The sequence below is a fragment of the Lynx canadensis genome, chromosome C1, assembly GCF_007474595.2.
Source record: "Lynx canadensis isolate LIC74 chromosome C1, mLynCan4.pri.v2, whole genome shotgun sequence".
NCBI lineage: Eukaryota > Metazoa > Chordata > Mammalia > Carnivora > Felidae > Lynx > Lynx canadensis.
In genome coordinates this window covers 21,873,670-21,893,835 of record NC_044310.1, presented here as the reverse complement: position 1 = coordinate 21,893,835, position 20,166 = coordinate 21,873,670, and the positions used below count along the sequence as shown (strand labels likewise).

At 53.3% G+C, this 20,166-nt stretch overlaps 1 long non-coding RNA gene across 1 annotated transcript; it reads left to right on the top strand.

The window, feature by feature from the left end:
* The first annotated feature begins 323 nt into the window (after positions 1-323).
* LOC116738231 lies at positions 324-1,757 on the top strand. Its single transcript, XR_004343923.1, has 3 exons — positions 324-535; positions 1,043-1,190; positions 1,620-1,757. It is a non-coding gene; the product is annotated as an uncharacterized LOC116738231 (long non-coding RNA).
* Positions 1,758-20,166: the final 18,409 nt, after the last annotated feature.

Sequence of the window (20,166 nt, the reverse complement as noted above, 5' to 3'; positions counted from 1 at the left end):
CCTTCTCTCTGCCCCTCCCCCTCCGCCTCCCCCATCCCCTGCTTGTGCTCCCTGTCAAAAATAAAAATAAACATTTAAAAAAGATTCCTTTAAGCTGACACTTGTGATGAGCAAAATGCTCACAGCTGTCATCCCCCTGAGTCCTCCCAAAGGCCCCAAGCAGGCAGGCGCTGACCACCCCATGGAGTGAACTGAACAGCTCGGAGGTGAGCAGGGACTTGCACAAGGCCCCACAAGTGACAAACTGGGGAGCCCAGTTGGAACTCAGCCCCCAACTCAGCCACTCTCTCCGCCACCCACCCTCCCTGCCAGCAATGACAGGATGAATAGCTAGGAGGTGACAGTCCCAGCTGTGAGGATGAGGCTTGAAGGGACAGAGCCCTCTGATTCCCAGTGACAAACCCGGTGACTCAGCAGGAGGGGGGCTCACTACCTGGCCTTGCCCACTGAGTCACTGTCTACGCAGACATGTCCGGGACACCAGCTCCTTCCTGATGTTTTATCTGTTGACCTGAGCAAGCCTGAGGGACAGAAGGTGAGCGCGGCCACGGCATTGCTAACATTCCTCCAAGATGGGGGTGGGGGGAGGGTTGGGAGGGAGGGAGGCTGCTCCACAGCCAACACGAGATGTTGAGGACACCTATCCTGTCCCCTCCTGTGGTGGCCTCCCCAACTCCTTGGCAACTCAGTGACCTTGTTCCTTCTCCCCCTCATACTCTACTCCCAGGAACAGGTAGCTCTCAGTGTGAACATGGACAGAGGGAGATGACCACTGTTCGTGGACACAGAGGGTTCCATCCCAGCAGGGGAGGGGGCCGCTGGTGACAAAAGGACGAGCTTTGAAGTCAAGTCACTTAACCTTTCTGGGATCAGTTTTCTCATCCATAAAATGGGATGATAAATCCATGCCTTGGGAAGAGTATAAGAACTCTTATGAGGGTCCAGTGCTGGGCAAGCCCACCGCGAGTACTCAGTAAGCACTGGCTATTACTGTTATTATTAAAATAAAGACCATCTAATCCAAGTCCCCTTCATTGTACAGAGAGAGAAACTGAGGCCCGGAGAGAGCAAAAGGTGGAATCCAGGCCCCAAAGTTGTGAATAGGGGGCCGGAAGGAAGACTTAAGGTCTTTTGAGCCCGCAGCCCTGAACCTGATGGGTCTCAGCCCCACTGGGGATCTTCTGAGCCAGGTAACCCCCACCCTCCAAGGGTAATTTCCTAAGAGAGGAAACACTCCCTGTCTCTGATCTCAAACCCAGAGTCATGTCAGTGCCCTAAAGGGGGTCTCTGGAATGGGGAGAGGTCTGGGGAGAACCTAATAGGGGCTTCGCAGACACCCCTTTAGGAGCCCACCCACCCATTTAGTACCTACTGCATGAAGGACATGGTGCCTGGTGCTTCAAATCAGACAAGGCTGTGTGCTCAGAACCCAGCTCTGCTGCTGACTTACTACAGCCTCGGACAAGTCCTCCAACCTCTCTGAGCCGCCGTGTTCTCATCTGTGAAATGGGAATATACTCTCCACCTTACGGGAGGGCTGGGAGGAATACATATAGTAATTTGTATGGGGCACCTGCAGCCTAGTGGGAGCCCACACACTCTAGCTCTCTTCCCCTCAGCCCTAACAAGCCTGGTGCGCTGGATAAGCTTGGGCTCCCTGGTTCCAGCCCTTCCTCCAAGAGAACTGGCCTCGGGACTTCCATACTCCTCCCCCAACCCAGGTTCATCCCGGCTGCGGGCAGGGCAGGTAAGGGTGGGTGCAACGGTAGGGAAGAGGGAGAGGCCACTCTTTGAGAAAGAGTCGGGGGTGGGGAGGCTGGGGACAAAGAGAGTCTACTCTTCGCTGATTCAAGACTGATGATGAGGGGGAGGGTGATAATGGTAGTTGGGGAGGGATGGTGATGATGGTGATGATGATGATAGTGGTGATGGTGGTGGTGACAGTGACAGTGACACTGTTGTGCAGACAGCAGCCAGGATGACTGTGTCAGACAGTGACACGGTACCTGCCCTGTCCCAGGCAGTGTTTGAAGCACTCTACAAAGGCGTGCACCCTTCCCAACCACTCTAAAAAGTCAGTATCGATATTATACCCATTTTGTAGATGAGAAAACCAAGGCATGGAGAGGTTAGGCAACCTGTCCAAGGTCATCCGGCTGGTAAGTGACGATGTTGGGATTCCAACCAATCTGGCTCGAGTCTACCCGTTTACCTTCAGAGCAATGATAATAACGAGAGTAAAATAATGGCGATAGCAAGAGCTCCCAACATCTATTAAATGTTGACAGTGTGCCAGGAGCTGTTCTCAGCACTTAGTATCGTCTCATTTAGTTTTCGCTAGATTCCTATGACAGAGGTACTATACCCCTGCCCCCGCCATTCTACAGATGGGAAACTGAGGCTCAGAGAGGCAGGGTAACTGGTCCAGTGGCTCAGTGATGGAGCTGGGATTTGTATGAGGCACCTTTCAGACTCCAGAGCCTGTGTTTTTCACAGCTGTAGATGGCACAGGGTGCAGTCGGTTGTCCCTCCCTGGAGCTGGGACTTGGGATTAGGCTCAGCTTTGCTCTTCACTCACTATGTGACCTTGGGCAAGCTGCTTGCCCTCTCTGATCCCCATCAGCCCTCAGAGTCCAACCCATCCCTCCCAACTGGCACTCTCCCACTTACAGCTGCCTTCTGGATCCTCTCCCCTTGCCCTCTCCCCGTATGTCCCATGTCCCCTGAACCCACCCATCCAAAGCCAACTCCCCAGACATCTAGCCCTGCCCTCTCTCCAGGATTCTGCCCATCTGAGGCCACAATTCCTGGGTCCTCGGGTCTTGTGAAACCTCCAGGCTCCCTCCCAGTAGCCAGCATACTGGTACCAGGCCTGCCTTTTTCTCGCGCGTCCCTCCTCACCCCCGCCCCCATATACACAACCATTAAGCCAATTCTTCCCCAGGAGCCCAGAGATCAGAAGCACAGGTGCTGGACAGTAGCAGGCCCAGTGTTGAGAATCTCGGCTCTGCTGCTTTCTGTGCGATCTCGGGCAAGTTTCTTTACCTCTCCGAGCCTCAGAAATACGCCTGCCGGTTGTGGAAAGCAATACTAACTACCTGGTGGGGTGATTGTAAGGATTAAATATGAGAATGTAGTATAAAGTGCCTGAGTGGTAGAAACTCTCGGCCCACGGTAGCTGCAGTCTCATAATTGTCTGCTCCTCCTCCACATTCAGCCGCCCCCACCCTGGTTCAGGTTCCCATCTCATCTCTGTCCTTGCCTAATGAAATGCCTCCTCCCCAGGTCCCCTGCCTGAGGTCCTCCCTCCCACCCCACCCTAGCCTCCTCTATCTTGCTTAGTGCTGACCTTCTTCAAGACCTCCCGGGCTCCCACCGCAAGGTCTTAACCTGGCATTTGAGGCTCTGCCTCTTCACCCCACCAGCCCCCGACCTGTGTTGCAGACACAGCTCTGACCATTCCCCTTCTGGTCCAGTGTCCTAAGTGACCATGGCCCCCAGATCCCCATCTGGGCTTCCCCACCACCAGTCCTTTGCGGAGACTGTTTCCTAGACTGAGAATCCCTGGTGCTTCTCTCCACATCCCATCTAGATTTCAAGACCCAGCTTCAGTCTCCTCCGGGAAGTCTGCTCTGATCTCCTCCAGTACTCCTGGGCCCTACACATTCTCACTGAATAAGAGTTCTCCCTCTGTCCATCCCCACGTCCAGAACAGTTCTCTGGTCTGTGCTCATTGATAGCACTTACGCAGCCTGTTCAAATGTTCAGTTTACACACACACTGTATTCTCCGCTTCGCATGTCCTGCCAGCAAGAAGGGGGCACTGTGTTCCCTCCCCTGGAATGTGGAGGCTGTCCCTGCTTCCACCGTGGAGTATGGCAGAGGTGACGCCAGGCTGGTTTAGAGCCTACCCTGTAAAGGGTCTAGCAGCTTCTGCATTGGTCTCTTGGAGCCCTGAGCCTCTGCCTGAGACCCTATCCATCCAGATGCCGCCATCCTGGGAGGAAGCCCAGGCATGTGGACAGGTTCTGGAGGAGAAGGCGCCGTGGGAGAGAGAAAGAGAGCCAAGGGCACCAGGAGGCCAGCCATCTGGGGCAAGACGCCGTCTTGGAAGGGATCCTCCCTCCCAGCTGACACCAAGTGGCCCGGATGAGCCTTTCTCAAATCCCTGACCCACAAAATGGCAAGCAAAAGAAAATGGTTGTTTTAAGCCACTAAGCTTTATGGTAGTTTGTTCTCCTCCCCAGCTGAGAAGAGCTCAGCTCCTTCTCATCCTTCATGCTGTCGCCTCCAACATCACCTCCTCAGGGAAGCCCGCCTTGACTTCTGGATGAGGTCAGATCCACACGCCCCCATCACGACGTGCGGTCACCCATGTGCCCTGTGTGTGTCTGAACCACCCCCGGCGCCCCCTCTAGACTGAGCGGCCCTGCTGTACGGCCTGGTTAGCAGCCTGGTGAACCAGCCCGGGACCTATCAGGGCTCAATAAATACTTGTGAAGTGAATGAACATGTCTGTCTGAGAGGTGGTGCTGTCTGTCCCAGCCCCACATGCAGGGTGTGGGCAGGATAATGGGCCCAGCCCTGCCTCCCAGTTTCCTCCTAATGATGAGATTCAAGGGGCTCAGTCACTCAAGGGGCTTGGTCACTCTGCCAGCCCGAAGGCTGCACCTCTGCGGAATCTTGGGGGTGGCCTTCCGTAGGAAGGGTGCCGGGAGTACTGGGGTGCCAGGACAAATAAGGGGTTTCAACCTCCCACTGCCCTCCCTGCCAGCACCTGCTGTCTCCACACCACCTTCTGGAAGCCTCCAAGACTCCTCCAGGACCCCCAGCGGTTCCTCCATCCAGCGTCCACCTGAAGGCCTCTGGCCACACTTTGTGGCCTGTGGGTTTTGCCTCATCCTCCATTTATTGCCCCCCACCCCCCCGCCCACGCTGTGCACAGGCTTCCAGTCCTACAGCAATTAACTCGTTTAATCTTTACAACAGTCCCGTTTTACTGAGGAAACAGAGGGTCAGAGAGGTTGAGTGGCTCACCCAAAGCCACACAGGAAGTTGAAAAGGCAGGACTGGGCCTTGATCCTCCGGCTCTGGGTGCAGTGTTTCTTCCACGAAACCAGGTGAGATGACAGGCTCCCCTCAGCTTTGCAATAGGTCCTGTCCCCGAGGATCAGCTAGGAGCTGCTATCAGCAGCAAATACGGGGGGGGGGGGGGGAGTGAGCAAGTTTGAGAAGTAAAGACGGAGACATCAAGCCAGCCTTTATGAACACACAGACATCACGTGCACACACACGCACACACACACACATACACTCACACATACAAGGTGAAAAGAGGGGGCGTGGAGATGAGATAATAGAAAGAGAAAGGAGAGGAAAGAAAGAAGAGGGAAAAGCAGATTCACCCAGAGAAGGAAAAACAAAGAATAAGAAATACCCAGAGGAAGATAAAGACAAAAATACAGCAACAGACCGAAAGATACAAAAAACATGCACATATACACAGTTAGACACACCCATGAAGAGAGCCACCGTGACAGGATGTGAAATTCAGAAAGAGAGAGAGGCTCAGGGAGAGAGTTAGAGGCACACACCCAGGAGATAGGAGAGGCCACCGTGAGACAGAAGAGGGATGAGGGAGGGGATAATAGACAGAGAGAGAGAGAGAGAGAGAGAGCAAGAGAGGGGCAAGAGCCGGCAGCCCAATCATCAGAGGCTGGAGCTCACACATTTCTCCCCCTACCCCCACCATCACACCCCCTTCCCTCCGCCACCTCCTGACCTGGCTCACGAGAGCCCGAAACGTCGGCCCCAGGTGACAGGTGAATTCTCCCAGGCCCAGCGGCCCGGCCCCCATCTGCCTTAAGCCAGAGTGCCCTTGACACAGAGAGTGTTAAGGAGTCCTCTGCACGGAGCAGGGACTTCTCCATCTTCACTTTGAACCCAATGCCCTGATGGAAGGAGAGAGACCTGCCCCCCTCTGCTCACCAGGCCCAGGCCTCAGAGTCACTTGGTTCTCCCTGCTGACTTCTGAGCCACGGGGGCTAGAGGCGGGTGCAACCTGCAAACCCCAGCGGGCCTCTGGTGGGCGCCCACCGTGGGCAAGACTCAGCCCCCGCCCCGGGGAGCCTCCACCTGAGAGGCGGGCACCCGGGCTCCAATGCCCCTTCCTGCATACGACTATAGTGAGTCACCTGACCTCTCCAAGCCTCAACACCCACCTCCGTGAAATGGGGACAATCCTGCCGACCTCACAGATTGATGAGAAAATAAAAAGTGGGTGCTAGTAAACCCCTTACACAAAATCTAGCATATAGTAAGTGCTCAATAAACACTGGCTTCCTCTCATCGGGAAAGCCTGGAAAATACAGAGATAAAGGCAGAAAGTGAGACAGAGCCAACAAGAGTCGGGGGTCTTGGGAAGGGACAGGTCATTCTGTCCTAAGAGCAGACTTTGGAAGCCAGGTCTTGGAGCCCAGGGAGTGTTTAGAAGTCAGAGACGGAGCTCTCTGTCATCTCAAAGATGAATAAATGTTTTAAAAAAATTTTTAATAAAATAAAAAAAAAGGAAGTGAGAGACAGAGATGGGTGGAGGGGTTGGGCACTCCTGGCAGTGAGAATGGCAAGCACAGAGGCAGGAAGGCAGAGACTGTCTGCAGAGCAGAGACCTGCTCTCTTTGGCCACAGTGTAGGACAGATGTAGGGCATGGGAGGATAACTTAGGACCGTACTCACATCTCACAGATGGGGAAACCGAGGCCTACCGAGGTTAAGTGACTTCTCTAGGCTCACTCAGCTGGCGAGTGGCAGACCCAGCCTGCGAATCCAGGCCTGGGTCACTCGGCCCTTCTCCCTGTGCCAAGCCGCAGGTCAGCGCCGCGCAGGTGAGAGCAGAGACGAAGCGGAGGGGATCTCAGGGCTTCAGAAGTTTGGTGTTTGTCTACCAGCGGAGGTCCCCGAATCCAAGCTCAGGGAGGAGAGTACGTTCCTGACGGCAAGGGTCGACGTCTGCCGGAGAAGCAGATAGAGCGCATCCTGGAAAGCCCACTGCAGCCACAGGTGCCCCTTGGGTGGAATAAGGGGGTCCGTCAGGCCCGAGGACTTGAAGGTGGGGCTCAGCCTGGGACTGGGAAAACCTCTCGGGGTCCTGCATCAGGCACGTGGGAGCCCAGGAATCATCTGCCCTTAGGCGAGAGCTGGGGCTGTTAACCTGTGGCTTGTGAATCGGAGGGTGAGGTTCAGGAGATCAAAATTCCCTGAAATTTGGTCAAGCTTGATAGCACAAACACATGCACGGAAAACTCCAAATTCTGTAGTGCTAATTGTGTTCCCGCATGCCGTCTAAGGAGGGTGGATGCTGCTGAAAGCAGCCGTCCTTTCTCCTGACTGCCTGGCTGGGTTTGGACCCACACAGCTGGGGCAGGAGCAAGGAGCTGGGTTGCTCTGCATGAAGAGGAGAGAACCTGGGGCTCACAGAGGCCACCAGTGAAGGGGAAGCAGGGGAAAAGAGGGGCGACCGGAGGGGAAGGCCGCCATTGCCGCAAACCAGGTCACAGAGTACGCAATGGGCAGTGACCTGAGCCAATCATTTCTAGAGCTGAGGGAGAAAAAGGGACCCTGGAAAGGGGCCCTGTAATCTTATGATTATACAAATGTATATTTTCCAAAGGAGAAGATCATAGTTTTTATCAGATTCTCAAAGGGGTCTGTATTTGTCAGGACAGGGTAGCATTATTCTGAGTAACAAACATCCCCAAGTCTCTCTGGCTAGCAGTTTCTCCGTCTCTTTATCTCTCACAAACTGCACTGAGGGCCGGGGGACTCAAGCACTGCTGACTCCCATTGTGTTGACCCACTGATCCAGGCCGCTCGGAGCCTAGGTGTCATCCATCTCGACAGGCTGCCTCCGTGATCTCTGACAAAGAAGAAAGAGCTGGAAAACCTTGCAGGAGCTCTTTACTGCTGTGGCCTGCAAGTGACCCACATCATTTCTACTCACTGGTCACTAGCCACAAACAGGTGCAGGGTACACCAAACTGCAAGGGAAGCTGGGAAGACTTCCAAGTGCCCAGGACGGGGAGGAGAACGGGACACCAGCTATGTTGGGGAACACCCAAAGTGCTAGCACCATTAGGATTAGAGCAGTGAGTCCCAAACTCTGATTTATAGACCACCTTTATCCGCTTTCTCCTGAAAGCTTTCAGGAAATGTAGATCCCAGGCCACTACCTTAGTTATACTCTAGGGTCCCAGAATCTGTATTTTTAACAAATTTCACAGGTACAGAACAGGTTTGGCAATGCCTGGGATAGAGGGTCCTCTGATCAGAGGGCTAGCAGGTGCCTCAGAGGTCATCCTAGGTTAAAAAAAAAAAAAAAAACCCTCCAACTTGCTTGGTCTCCTTTCTCAACATCCTTCGTCCTGCCATGGAAATGCAACGTGAAATTCCAAAGTTCTCTGCAAGGATGATGCCAGGTGTCACTCAAAATTCCGGAACCTAGGCCTGTGTTCCTCCTACCAGCACTAGGATTGGGCCCATTTTACTGGTGGGACAACTGAGGAACAGAATGCTGTACTAGACCTGGGATTGCTGACTCCCATCCACGTCTGGTCTAAGGAAGAAGCAAACCTCTTACCCCACAGTCCATCCCCCAGAGATCCACTTACCTGGTATTTTCCAGGGCAGTGGGCCTTTAAGACACAGGGTGCTCAGAAGTGCTCAGATATCCCCATTCTGGCCAGTTCTCTCTCTGCTGCTGTTGTTTAATTCCTCTGGAGAACGAGATTGGAAAGACAGTGCTAATTTAATTTCCCAGAATGAATAAAGATAAGACAGTATCGGAGGGTGATGAAGCGCGGGGAGCACGTAATTCGCATCCCGAAACCAGACTCCCCGCATCACGACGGCCCTCCCCACGCTGGAGCTGATTAAGCCGGAACGATGCCAGTTAATTATCTTCCTCTGTCTCAGAGGAAGGCTGGCTTCCCGGGCCAGTCGGTGGGCGTGAGGGGGTTTGTAACTGGGCAAACGAGGTTAAGGGAAGGAGGGAGCCAGGGTTTGTAGACCCCTCCAGGGCCCACAGGTCGCCATTGAGGCGGGGGCGGGGGATGGGTTAGGGGGGTGGGCACAGGTTCATTAGCAAGTGGTTCACCAATGAACCTCCCAGGGTTTGGAGTCCAGTATTCCTGGAAGCTGTTTATGGGTCTCCCTAAAAGGGGGCCCTCCAAGAGGCAGTCAGGCTGGGCTGGATCCGGAGTAGGGAACATCAGCTGTGTTCACGGGACAGCATCACTGTGCACATGGGGGCACTCATCCCCGCGCACAGGAGGTTTTCATCCCTGCGCACAGGGATGTTGCGCATCAGCAAAGCGAGGAGTCTTTTCATGGAACCTGCTGGAGTGTGCATCGGCGGGAGGGCACGTGGGGATACATGGGGGCTGGTTTAGCTCCATGCACATGGATGTGATGTCGTTAGAAGCACCCATGTTCAGACAGCCCTGGGGGTAATTCCTTGCCCCACTGCTAACTAGTTGGGTGACCTTGGCAAAGTTTCTTCCCTAAGCCTCGGTGTCCTCATCTGATGACTGGCGCTGGGAACAGCACCCCCTTTACACAGTTCTGGTGAGGACTGAGACGTGGTGCCTGGAGGGAGCCCCGCTCAGCACCCGGCCCACAGGAGGGGCTCCATGATCATGAGTTACCATCAGTGTCATTACCGTGAGGATCACACAGCTCCTTCCCGGGCGAACGGAGGGCGTGTGTTTATCCGTGAACGCCATGAGCGGGCCCGCTGTGCCGGTTATCATCGCGGTGGCATCTGTGGCCATAGAACCTTTCTGTCACATGCAAGGCTCCCTTCCACCTCTCTCTGTGGCCCAGATGAGGACTGGGGCGGGGCGGGGGGGTGGGGAGTGGAGTCGGAAAGAAGGTGGAGAGCTGTTCCTCCAGGGTCAGAGACTGGACTTTTTCCAAAACCGGAGACCAACTTTGGCGGAGCCGAAAAAGGTTTGCAGCAACCCGAAAGGAGGCCTCAGCCAGAGCAGGAGCCCCGGTGGTGACAGGGACTGATGGCGACAGAGTGATTTACATGCAGCCACAGCCGCAGCACACCTGCCAGGAACCGGCTGCCATTCTCACGGAATGAAGAAAAGAATCTGCTGGTTGGGGAGGAAAGCAAATCCCCACAGTCCCCAGACTCCGTGGCTGGGTTTTAATGTCCTTTTTCTTGGAGTCTAAAATGAAGACAGCTCGAGTTGGGGCCTGGAATAGGGCAATCTTGGGCTCTGGGTCAGATGGGGCTGGAATTTTTCTGGGGATAAGGGAGAGGATGGAGTCACAAAGACGAAAGGGGTTCGGGGTTAGAAAGGCTGGGGGGCTCGGTCGGTTGAGCGTCTGACTTTGGCTCAGGTCATGATCTCGCGGTTCACGGGTTCGAGCCCCGCATCGGGCTCTGTGCTGACAGCTCAGAGCCTGGAGCCTGTTCGAATTCTGTGTCTCCTCCTCTCTCTGCCCTTCCCCTGCTCGTGCCCTGTCTCTGTCTGTCTCTCAAAAATAAAGTAAACATTAAAATTCTTTTTTTTATTTTATTTTATTTTTTTTTTCAACGTTTATTTATTTTTGGGACAGAGAGAGAGCATGAACGGGGGAGGGGCAGAGAGAGAGGGAGACACAGAATCGGAAACAGGCTCCAGGCTCTGAGCCATCAGCCCAGAGCCCGACGCGGGGCTCGAACTCCCGGACCGCGAGATCGTGACCTGGCTGAAGTCGGACGCTTAACCGACTGCGCCACCCAGGCGCCCCTAAAATTCTTTTTTTTAAAAAAAGGCTGGACCAGGCCTGGGTTCAAGGAGTGACCTTGGCTGTGAGTGTGGGGTTTCAGGGAGCAGGTGGGATTGAGGAGGGTCAGGTAGTGCAGAGTAAAAAGCTGAGGATCAGACTGTGAACAGGGGAGAGTGGGGTGGGGCCCAACAGCTTAAAAGAACAGGAACCTGGCTCTTAGCCCCTCACCCCAACCCCAGGTCACTGTCGGGCTCCACCAGCCCTCCAAAGTCTGGGCAGTCCTGGATTGAGGAAACGGAATGGAATCCTGCCAGCTCAGGGTCACAGAGAATCACAGAGAGTTAGGGATGAGAAAGCTCTTGACACTAGCCAGCCCATAAGTAGATTTAAGGATTGCCAGGTCTAGAGATGGGAGTGATATGCCCAATACCTCTCTAACCATCTGGATCCTTCTCAGCAAATATTCCCGGCCCTTGTTCCTGAGCCACAGTGTACTTCTCCACCCTGCTGACGTAAAGCTTGGCCACGGGGCCGATTCCGGCCCAAGACCATGTGCGTGGACGTGACGTTTCTGATTCTGAGTCAAGTCCTTAAGAAGACGTCCAGTGTTTCTGTTTACAATCTTAGGTTTGTGCCGTTGTTGACGAGAAGAGCACATCTCAGGAGCCACTGAGTCACGGAGGATGAGAAACACACGGAGCAGACCGGAACCCAACCCGTGTCCAAATCATGCGCCGGGACAGGCTGCTCCACGGTCCACAGACCCACGGACAGGACGGACAGATGCCTAATGCTATAAGCGACTGCACTTTAGGTGGTGTTTCTTTTTTTTTTTTAATTTTTTTTTTCAACGTTTATTTATTTTTGGGACAGAGAGAGACAGAGCATGAACGGGGGAAGGGCAGAGAGAGAGGGAGACACAGAATCGGAAACAGGCTCCAGGCTCCGAGCCATCAGCCCAGAGCCCGACGCGGGGCTCGAACTCCCGGACCGCGAGATCGTGACCTGGCTGAAGTCGGACGTTTAACCGACTGTGCCACCCAGGCGCCCCTAGGTGGTGTTTCTTTACACATCATCACGATGGCGAGAGCTGTGTGATATTTTTTTAAATGTTTATTTTTAAGCGAGCGAGTGCGAACATGCGTGGGGGAGGGGCAGAGAGAGAGGGACAGAGGATCCGAAGCAGGCTCTGCGCTGACAGCAGTGAGCCTGATGCGGGGCTCAAACTCACGAACCGTGAGATCGTGACCTGAGCCGAAGGTGGACAGTCAACCTCAACCAACGGAGCCACCCCAGCCGTGTGATATTTTGATGTATAATGAATATATATTTGGTCTTCCCCTCCATGCCTGGCACAGAACTCCTAAAACTCTTGTAATTTCGTAAGTGCAGAGAGAGATACATGTGACTTTTGTTACGCTAAAGGTGACTCTGGGAACACATCTAAGGATGGGGGCTGGCAGCCAGGAGAAACAGCCATGTGATGGGAGAGCTGGCAGTTTCAGATTCACACTCCACCCCTCCACCCTGCCCTCTGACCTCCGGGAAGAGGGAGCGTCTGAAGGTGAAGTCAGCCACCCATGATTTATTCAAGCATGCCTATATAAGGAAGCCTCCAGAAAAACCCAAAAGAACAGGATTTGGAGAGCTTCCTGGTGGGTGAACACTCTGAGACTGGGGACGGGGCACGGAAGTCCCAAGCCCTTCCCACGTGCCTTGCCCTATGGCTGCTCTTGACGTACATAAAGTGCTCGGATACTAGGCCGGCGCTCTAGTGAGTAAAAAGTTTCTGTGGGTTCTGAGGGCCACTCTAGCAAACTAGTTGAACCTGAGGAGGGGGTCACACGAACCTCTGATCTCCAGCCGTTGGGTCAGAAGCTCAGGGGACAACCTTTACTCGAGATTAGCATCCGAAGTGGGGAAGCCGGCGTCGTTCTTGTAGGACTGAGCCCTGAACCTGCGGGATCTGACGTCATCTCCAGATAAGGTTGAACCGCAGGACATCCAACTGCTATTGGACTTTGCTTAAAGTGGGGAAAACGCCACACGTGTCAGACGTGGGAAAAGTATAAGCGGACAGCCACACAGTGAGTCAGGGCTGAGCCGGACCGAAGCCCAGGCCGCCCGCAGAGAGCGAGGGACACCCTCTGGGGACTCCGTCCCACCAGGGCATCAGCCTCTGACAACATCACAGCTCAGGTCTCCCACTGAGGAGTCGCTCCCGCTGGGTGTGGCCGTCTCAGGAGGCCCCTGCTCCCCGGAAGGGCTGTGCCGGCCCCTCCCCGTCAGCCCCCAGCAGGTCCGTCTGGGACCAGGCAGTGACGCTGCGTGACGGGGGCGGGGTCAGCAGGCAGCACGAGGCCCAGCGAGCCTGGGAGGAGGGGGGGCCCGAGGGAGACAGGTGCAGGTGCCAGGTGGACGCCACACCCCAGGGACCGCTCTTCCGCAGGGACGAGCCGGGTGTGGGGCGAGCGGTCTGCCCCATGCACACTCCTCTGTGCCCCGGGCCGGCTGTCTCACTGCTCTGAGCCAGGGAAGGGGATAACGACACCGGCCCCGATGACCTTGGTCCCAGGACCGGGTGATGTGCCCTGAAATACACACCACGCCCGGCCCAGAGCCTCGCATGTGAAGGTCCCAGAGAGACGGGTCTCCCTCCCGGCCACCCCCCGGGGCAGGAATGTGTGCTCCATGGTCACACTTCTGGGACTTGTGCCCTGCTCTACTGTTTCCTGGCTGTGGGACCATAGGAAGCATGGGAAGCCCCCTCCCCTTCCCTGGGCCTCAGTTTCCTCATCTGCAAAATGGGAATGTGACAGCATCTCCCTCCAAGTCATGGTGAGGACTCAGTGAGATAATCCTCGCAGAGTGCCTGGCACAGGGCTGGGCACAGAAGAGGCACCAGATCAAAGGCAGCAGGTGTCCCCTCGAGCTGGGGCTCTGCAGGGGCCTTTTACTCGGTGAACTCCTAGACCCACAGGACGGTTGTTATCCCCACAGCTACCGTTCACCCCGGGGTGTCCCCTCCAGAATTTCACATGGGGTCTGTGGCTGTCCCTCTCCTGCCCCTGACACCTTCCCTCTCCCACCCCATCCCGCTTTGACCCTGTGGGCCTAGCCCTATGTGAAAATGGATTCTCTGTTCACATGAAAATGTCACGCAAAACAGTAATTTCTTCTACCTAACTAATGACAAGAGCAAAAAATTTTCAGTGCTCTTCCATTGTGCCTTTATGAGCACAGAAGCCGTCCCTGTATATGAGGCTCATTAAAAATCACCTGGCAGCACGTGGCTCCTCCTTTTAAGCCACATTATGTTAAAAGCATTTCCTCTCCACTACCTGTTACCTTTTGCCTTTCTTTTCTTTTGAATGAGAGAAGAGAGACACCTGGCTTTCCTCAGGGGTAAAGGCTCTGTCCTTTTGCATGCTGGGCTGCTAACGTCTATTCTCCCCACTGACACACACACACACACACCCATGCACGTCTATGGCACAGATTTGGCTGCAGCCCTCAGAAGTCCCGCGGAGGGAGACACAGGAAACAAGATGGCGCCCTGGAAGCAAGGAGCCGGAAGTAGGGCCATCAGGCTAAGAATCTCGGTGAACTGGGTCCTCTATCCCTCCTCTGAGAAGAAGCAGGTGCTGAAATACCGGAGACTGTTGTCTGGTGGTCAGGCTCCGACCAGGGCTGTGGAGTTAATTGCATCTGAGAAGCACTAGCTCCTTCCCATTCCCTTGAGATCTGACATCTCAAAATTTATGGAATCACAGCATCTCAGGGCTGCAGGGACTTCCGTAGGCGCTTACTGATAACCTGCCGTGGCAGCAACAGGATTTATGGTCACGTTCGTGTTTGCAACCATTTTCTCACACACACACACACACACACACACACACGAGAATTTTATCTTTCCCCGCCCAAGCTTCCCCGCTTCGCCTGCCCTCCAAACAAGAATGTGATCTGTGCAAGATGGTTTCTGATGTGCGTGTACGCATGCTCGTGGTGCCAGATCAGGAGAATCGGTGACGGAGAGAGAAACAAAGGCGAAACCAAGAAGACCGCAGTGATCGTTCCCTTTAATGAAATGAGGGGGTTAAAAGGGAGCGAAGAGAACACACAGCTCGGCAACCCTGCGGTCTGGGGAGACTTGTGAGCTTCAGCTTGTGAGAGGCTCTACGGCTCCCCGACGTGAGGAGCGGGGCCTGGAGAAAGGTGTGGTGCAGGCACACCTCGCATCTCCGTTAGTTCTCTTCAGGAAATGGAAGCCAAGTGGGAATTCCTTTCCAAGCGATTGTTGGTTACTGGACTGTCGGTTGGGCTACAGGACTGAGTGGAGACTAGGTCTCACAGGAGCCCAGTTATCAGGTCACGCCATCATGAAGGATGCAGAGGTGGGGTTGAAGGTGTCACCCGGCCTGTGGGGGGAGACGCTTAGAAAATAGTTGCTGACTTTCAACAATAGCCAGATTATGGAAAGAGCCTAAATGTCCATCAACTGACGAATGGATAAAGAAATTGTGGTTTATATACACAATGAAGTACTACATGGCAATGAGAAAGAACAAAATCTGGCCCTTTGTAGCCACGTGGATGGAACTGGAGAGTGTTATGCTAAGTGAAATAAGTCATACAGAGAAAGATACCATATGTTTTCACGCTTATGTGGATCCTGAGAAACTTAACAGAAGACCATGGGGGAGGGGAAGGGGAAAAAAAAGTTAGAGAGGGAGGGAGGGAGGGAGGTGAACCATAAGAGACTCTTAAAAACTGAGAATAAACTGAGGGTTGATGGGGGAGGGGGGATGGAGGGGGGATGGGGTGATGGGCATGGAGGAGGGCACCTGTTGGGATGAGCACTGGGTATTGTATGGAAACCAATTTGACAATGAATTTCATATTAAAAAAATAATAATAAGGGGCGCCTGGGTGGCGCAGTCGGTTAAGCGTCCGACTTCAGCCAGGTCACGATCTCGCGGTCCGCGAGTTCGAGCCCCGCGTCGGGCTCTGGGCTGATGGCTCAGAGCCTGGAGCCTGTTTCCGATTCTGTGTCTCCCTCTCTCTCTGCCCCTCCCCCGTTCATGCTCTGTCTCTCTCTGTCCCAAAAATAAATAAACGTTGAAAAAAAAATTTAAAAAAAATAATAATAATAAAATAAAATAATCTGAATATTAAAAGAAAAAGAAAGAAAATAGTTGCTGAGCAAACAGAGAAAGAGGAACAAAGGAGAGTCTACTTTTAGGAGTTCATTTGATAGAGAGTTTGTGGAACAACAGTAATGAATACAAGACTGTCCTGAGGGGAGTAATCGAGTTAACAGTTACCAGGTGCCATACTGAGAGCCCGGCTGTACGAGGACTTCAACTCCCTCCATCTTGACCTCAAACTTTCTAAGTGATTAAGTTCTTTCCAGCTTACCTCTTAACTCAGGCAAAAGGCCCAGCAGGCAAAGCATCCCCTGATGGGAACAGAAACTACCGCCTCAAGCAATAAGGGCCGCCCTGAGCCAGCAAGACGCCGTGTGACTCACCCCAAGACGACAATCGACCTGACCTTCACAGTCACCTGCAAGGATGCACACGACCTCTGTCCCTCATTTGCGTTATGTGAACCTGGAAGTGTCTTCAGCACTTTGGAGACAGTCTTTGGGACACTCCCAGTGCTGGCCTCGCGGAAATAAATTCCTTTCTCGTGTCACCACCACGCTCTTCTCTGCCTTTGGATTTCTTCAGCAGTGAGTGGCCGAACCTGGTCTGTCTGGGACCCCGGAGCCAGGTGCCTGAGCCCCCTCCCTTGGGCCACAGTTACATGGCTGGTCAGTGAGTGTCACCTCCCCACCCCACAAATGAAAAATAGACTCAGTGAGGGGCAGAGACTCACCCAAAGTTACGCAGCCAGGCAGGCTAGAGCTGGGTGCAAACCCTGCCTGCTTCTGCAGCCACACTCTCTCCACCCATACCCCAGGGAGCAGAGGAGGGAGAGGCAATCTACAGCTATGGGTGGTGGGGGGAGGTTCTGGGCAGGCTTGGGGGGAAAGTCACATGAGCTGAATTTCCACGGAAGCTAAGGATTGTGACAGGCAGAGGTGTTAGGACTCAGGTCGTAGTAGAGGGAAGGTCATTACAGGCGGAAGAAGCCGCAGGAGGAACAGCCAGAAGTCAGGAAACCTAGAACGTCTTGGGGGAATAGAGACAAGTGGACTTTGAACCCCCCTTCTAGCACTTGACCTTTGTGTGAGACCCGGAGCAAGTTATTTCACCCCGCAGAGCCTTGGTTTCTTCATTTACAAAATAGGGAGTGACAATCTCGCTGAGCTCTTTTGAGGACCCCACGGACAAGTGGGTCGGTGCCTGAATTGTAGTAACTACTTAGCAAACGGTGGCCTCCGTTATTCTCAGTGTTGTTTTATTTTTTTTATTTTTTTTAATGTTTTTATTTATTTTTGAGACAGAGACAGAGCATGAGCAGGGGAGGAGCAGGGAGAGAGGGAGACACAGAATCCAAAACAGGCTCCAGGCTCTGAGCTGTCAGCACAGAGCCCGACGCGGGCCTCGAACTCACGAACCGCGAGATCATGACCTGAGCCGAAGCCAGACGCTCAACCGACGGAGCCACCCAGGTGCCCCAAAACTGGAATATTTTAAAAAATAATGACAATAGGGGAAACTAGGTGTGGGGTTCATGGGAACTCTCTAGACCATCTTTGCAACTTTTCTGCAGATCTAAATCTCTTTTAAAATAATTTTTTTTTTTTGTTAAAGGAAAAAAAACCCCACGAGGGCCAAAAGAAATAGACGTGAGCTGGATCAGTGCAGTGGGCAGCCGTTTGCAAACTCTGTTCCTGATGGCACTGAAACTAAGCACTGCGCACACATCAATGTGCACAGTCCCAGCCCTCACTCACTCCCACTTCCTGCTCAGGCTGGGTGGGGGGAAGCGGGGAGGGCCCCCCGGAGCCACAGGGGTGAAAAGCAGAGTAGAGCAGAAGTGGGGTGCTGTGAAGCAGGGGAGTTCTGGGCAGACGTGTTAGGTTGACAGGCCAATGGGTTGTGAGAAAAGGGAACCCTGGTGCACTACAGGTAGGAGCGTAAGTTGGTTCAGCCATTATTGAGAACAATAAGGTGTTTCTTCAACAACTTAAAAATAGAGCTACCCTGGGGCACCTGGGTGGCTCAGTCAGTTAAGCATCCAACCCTTGATTTCAGCTCAGGTCACGATCTCACAGTTGCTGAGATGGAACCCAGCATCGAGCCCCCGCATCAGGCTCCGTGATAACAGCATGGGGCCTTCTTGGGATTCTCTCCCTCTCTGCCCCTCTTACCCTCGCCCCAAAATAAATAAATAAACTTAAGGAAAAAATACAGCTACCCTACGATCCAGCAATCCTACTTTTGGGTGTATATCTAAAGGAAATAAAATCGCTATCTTGAAGAGGTATCTGCACCCTCATGTTCATTGCAGAATTCTTCACAAATAGCCAAGACATGAAAACCACCTAAGTGTCCATGAAGGGATGTATGGATAAATAAAATGTGATATATAGGGGCGCCTGGGTGGCTCAGTTGGTTAAGCATCCAACTTCGGCTCAGGTCATGATCTCAGGGTTCATGGGTTTGAGCCCTGCATCAGGCTCTGTGCTGACAGCGCAGAGCCTGGAGCCTGCTTCAGATTCTCCCTCCCTCCCTCTCTCTCTCTCTCTCTCTCTCTCTGCCCCTCCCCCACTCACACACTCTCTCTCTCTCTCTCTCTCTCTTCACAAATAAATAAATGTTTAAAAAAATTAAAGGAAATGTGGTATATATATCACATTGTGTATAATGAATATTATTCAGCCATGAAAATTTTACCAAAAAAAAGGAAATCCTGCCATTTGCAATAACATGGATGGACCGTGAGGACATTATGCTAAGTGAAATAAATCAGACACAAATCCTGTAAGATCTCATTTACATGTTGAATCTCAAGGAAAAAAAATCCAAACTCATAGAAACAGAGAGGAGAATCGGGATTTCCAGGGAGCATGGGGGTGCAGCAATGGAGAGATGTTGGTCAAAACGTACAGACTTCCATGGGGACTCCTGGGTGGCTCAGTCAGTTAAGCATCTGACTCTTGATTTCAGCTCAGGTCATGATCTCACGATCCGTGACTTCGAGCCCTGCATTGGGCCTCACACTGACAGCACGGAGCCTGCTTGGGATTCTCTGCCTCCCTCTCTCTCTCTGCCCCTCCCCTTCTATCTCTCTGTCTCAAAAATAAATAAATAAACATTATAAAAAAAAAAAGTACAGACTTCCAGTTAGAAGACAAGTTCTAGGGATCTAAGGTACCACCTGGTGACTATAGTTAATGATATACCTGAACGTTGGCAGGAGAGTCGATTCTAAATGCTCTCAGCGCACATGCAAAAAAACAAAAACAAAAACAAAACCCTGTAATTATGTGAGGTGATGGATGTGTTAACTAACATTATTGTGGTAATCATTTTGAAATACATATGTATATCAAATCATCACCTTGGACACCTCAAGCCTACACAAGGTTGCACGTCAATCACATCTCCGTAAAGCTGGGGTGGGGGCAGAAAGTTGAGAAGTATCAGGCACCCAAGGGGAGAAGCACAGCAGGCAGTTGGGGTCTGAGCCAAGCCCATCTTGGAGCGGCGTCCTCTTGGGAGTCGCCAGGGTGGAGGTGGTGTGTCTGCGGAACTGGATGGTCTCCCTTTGGGGGAAACATCGCTGGAGGGGAGGAAAGGGCGAAGCACTGAGCCTTGGCCCTCTGTTAGCGACAGGACAAGAAGACAGGAAGGGTCCAGCTAAAGGAGACCAAGAAGGACCCGCCGGAGGGGTAGGAGGGAAGCCCCGGGTGTGTGTCCTGCACACAAGTGTGATGGGTGGGGACCATACGAGACTTGGCCATCTCAAGACCCCCTTCGATTGGGGTGAGAACGAATTCTGAGCTTGTTCTCCGAGTCTCTGACTCCAGCAGTGCAGAGCAAGGTCAAAGGCCTTGAGCTTTAGAGTCTGACGCATCCTACCTCGACCCCTTACTAGCCGTGTGACTTCAGGAAAATCACTTCCCCTCTTCAGAGCTCACTTTCCTGATCTGCGAGGTCACAATCACTTTGCCTCATCTCACGGGCCCCAGAATCTCCCTGATCCACGTCACGTCAGGAGAGAGGGCACACGGCGTCTCTCACTCTGACAGCCCCGCTGACGGCCAGCCGCCCTCACCGGTGACACTCCCCACGTTGCTGACAGCTCGGCTCCTGGGCTTCTCTGCTTCTCTGCTCCGGGCCTGGCTTCCCTTCCGGAGTTTGGTTTTGCCTCTTGATTGCAGCTTGTTTGTAGGTAGAACCCTTTCTTGCAAGGGGTCAGAACATAAAAGCC